A 3744-nucleotide genomic window follows, 5' to 3' on the forward strand; every position below is an offset into this window, starting at 1 on the left:
AACTATAACTTGTAAACAAAGTCACGAGGGTGATGATCATTGTTCCCACTGGACAGAAAGGACGGGGGGCGGGACTGAGAGCACAGACCCAGAAACAAACAAGGAAGTYTTGCGTGCTGCAGTTCTGACGTGCACATTTATGCTGACAGTACAGCTGCAATAGCATTTAAAATGCAGCTAATTKAATGGTGGTTYCGTGATGAWATTCTAACTTTGGAGYGACGTCAGTAAACRYGTCCCGCGACCCAAAGGAGACGAGGTGCTCTGCGTGTTCTGACCCACTACGACGAAACAGGTATGATTTCAGTTTATTTAGCTCAGCAATGGTGGCCCGTGAAGTCCAAAAACGTGCACGTTTTATGCTGTTGGTTCRGTTTGAGTCTGGTCTGTGTTCACACCAGAAGCGAACTGAAGCGAACCGCACCRGAGYTCGTTTGGAAGCGGACCGAGACCACCTCAAAAAGCGGTTCTCGTTCTGGTCGTTTGATCCGCACCAGAGTTTGCATGAGTGTATTCAGCAGAGAGAGCACAAGGGAGGGACCTGTAAGGTGGGCTTGTTCAAATTTTCAGGCTACGTTTACAGTTTTCCWAGAACTCCCTACCACACTTCATTTTTGCTTCAAACTTTGGCATTAGCTTTACACAATGCGTAGTGCTTAAAGTATGTGTTGGGATTCACTCTCACCTACTACCACACAACATTTTAGTCAAAAAAATGTAAAATTGACTGAGYGATAGTAATTTTTGTGTTCACTAATGTTGATCCGTACTTGTGGTCATCTTAAATTGCAGTGAGTATGAAAGCTAATCTGTTGTAGATTCACATTTAGTGATTACTTTGGGAGTTTTAATAAAATGTGTGACATTTTGCTAACAGGCAGACGCTCAGCTACGAACACACCAAAACATCGTTGGYAATTTGATTCAGTGGCAAGTGCTAAAACAGATTATTATAAATACATTTTATTTTACTTTGTTATAGTAGCTTTGAAAAAAAAGGTTTGCTATATTTCTTTGCTATCTAGCTGCAGTGTATTTSTGTCTTGCTAGCTAAAAAGCCATTTTTTAACATCTAAAACATGACAATTCATGATGATTCAAGTATTTKACTCCAGAATTCTGGCTTAAAGCACTCCTGGCGACACAGTATGTGTTCAGTTCTTTAGACTCTATTAATTTTAGGCTGTGTCTTAAAGAAAATTCCCCACCAACTGACTGTATCTTTCTGCCAGTTCATTTTCCCAGCGCGAGTCATATGCACAGTGCGGCGCTTTATTTGTTCAGGTGCGCTGATAGAAATCCAGTTAGAGCAAAGCAGGGGAGGGAAAATATAATGGGCCATGTTCACGCAACTGACACTGAGCTCCTTGGGAAAAGGGAACGGTAACCCAATTACAGAGGGAGACAGAGTGTCATGCCGCTGTTCTGTCTAAGCTCATTGAATCATGATTCAGACCTGAAGATGTTCATTTACATTTGGATGGAGGCTGGCGCAATTAGTGCAAAGCTCCACTTTGCAGTGACAAAAAAGCATGTTTTGATTTGCCTGTAATTTACTTTAACTGTGATTTTAGACAAGCCTCAAACATGTTTTAACATATCCAAATTCTATGATGGTTCCTTTTCATGAAAAAAACACCAGGTAATTCTTTAAGATTGGCACTGAGACAGACATTTTAGTTGTTTTCAAAGAGATACTGAGTAAGAAGGAAACTGAGAGCACGTCAAACAAAAGCAGCTCTTTTCTGCTTTCCTTTTTTTTTTCTCCCTGCAACTCATCTTTGTCACTAACAACCCTGTTAATCCTGTGACCTGTGGGGAGCTACGTCAGTCTCTTTGCAGCAGGAATCAAGGTATTTTTCGTGGTACCAGCTGGTGCACCACTTGTGCCTGTTTGATCTTTTGAGAGATTCCCTATCCTGCTTAAAGTATATTTTTAGGATATTAGAAAAAAAGAAGAAGAAGAAGAAGTGATGTTCCCCGCAGTAATGTTGAGTAGATGTGTCGTCTTGCTTCTGGTGTAGTTGTCAAGTAACTTTGCACAAGTTTCTCCCAAAAATGTTTGCAGAAATTTAAAAAAAAAAAAATGCAACACTTTCAGGTCATGGGAAAGTCAAGTTGTGTTTGGAATAAAGAGGCATTGTACTGACCTCTTACCACAATCAGTGCATCAGTTGAACCTGCTCTGATCCAGAGGCTAAACCAACTTGGGACCTCTTTAACCATGTGATTAAAGTAAACACWGACGTGTCGACGCCAGACCAGTACAACTTCTCAATTTGAACCGGTCTTAACAGCTTCAGTGGACACTGAAAACCTGTTTCTCTCAGAATACCCTTTGAGATGAACCTCTTTTCTCTGCATGCATCTGGTAGTCTGAAMAACCTGACCTGAGCCCTGATTTTGACCCCACATAAGCAGCCTAAGTGGGTGTCTTCTAATTAAAYTGAAATAAATAAATCAATAGACCTGCTCAGTCACTGTGCAATATGGCTGCCTGTGTTTGATCACTGTAAATGACATGTGACTGCAGAAACGTTTCAGGGTGCACATTAACCAGCCAGGTGTGAATGCACTCGTTAGAGGCTGACCACTTACAGCCGACTCAGCCAAGACAGATTCGACATGACAGGGAGGAATGGCCTAGAGCAGTTCATGATTAACACGTTTTTTGCACACATGGAAGTATAGATCAGAGTCAGATCATGTGAGCCATGTCCATCTAAGGAATGAAAGGAACAGTCAACACTTAATCAGTTCAAAGTGAATCTAAATGAAAGAACAGCAGGCTCTGTTCCAAGAAAACCAACTCTGCTGGTACTTAACTAAAAAAATCTCAACATCTTAAAAAAACACATTAAGGTCAACTATTGACGTTTTCTGTCCCAAAATCTGAGAACTGTTTTACAAATTATTAGGGTTGCAATGATACAGAAAATTCAAGATTTGGTTCGGTCCGATACTTTAGTCTCTTGGTTCGATATTTTTTCAATACAAAAAAAGAGAAATTTCCGTACCCTTCTTAACTTGTAATTTATTGAAATCCATTATGAATATTTGTTTAATCTCAAAAGTAGTTTTTGAATTAAATGTTGCTGAAACAGCACGTTTCTCAGTGGATCTGTCCTCGACAATGCAGCCTAGGTGGAGTAGTCGAACACAGATCCACTGAGTTGAAGACAAGTTGATAAAATAAATTTTAAAAACTGTATCGTTCAATACATAGTGTGTATTGCACCTATTGAACAGTTCGATACAGATACATGTATTATTACACCCACATATTAGGTATATTATCAGACTTCCATTAGTTTTATTGCTTATGTAAGCCAGAGTTCACTATCTAAAGGTGGGTCTACGTTCCTACCGTCACCTATGGTCACAAACTTTGGGTAGTGACCAAATAAATAAATAAATAAATAAATAAATAAATAAACAAATAAACGAGATAGCAGATGTAAACAGATCAAAATGAGTTTTCTCTGCAGGGTAGCTGGACTCTTCCTTAAAAACTGGGTGAGAATTTCAGTTATACAGACTCAGAGTGGAGCGACTGCTCCTCATTGAGAGGAGCCAGTTGAGGTGGTTTGGACGTCTGGTAAAGATTCCTCCCTCTGGAAGGGCTTCAGGCATGTCCAWCTGGGAAGAAGCCCCACCCACCTACCTACCTACCTACCTACCTACCTACCTACCTACCTACCTACCTACCTACCTACCTACCTACCTACCTACCTACCTACCTAC

This window comes from Austrofundulus limnaeus, unplaced genomic scaffold, assembly GCF_001266775.1.
Source record: "Austrofundulus limnaeus strain Quisiro unplaced genomic scaffold, Austrofundulus_limnaeus-1.0 Scaffold12, whole genome shotgun sequence".
NCBI classification, from domain to species: Eukaryota; Metazoa; Chordata; class Actinopteri; order Cyprinodontiformes; family Rivulidae; genus Austrofundulus; species Austrofundulus limnaeus.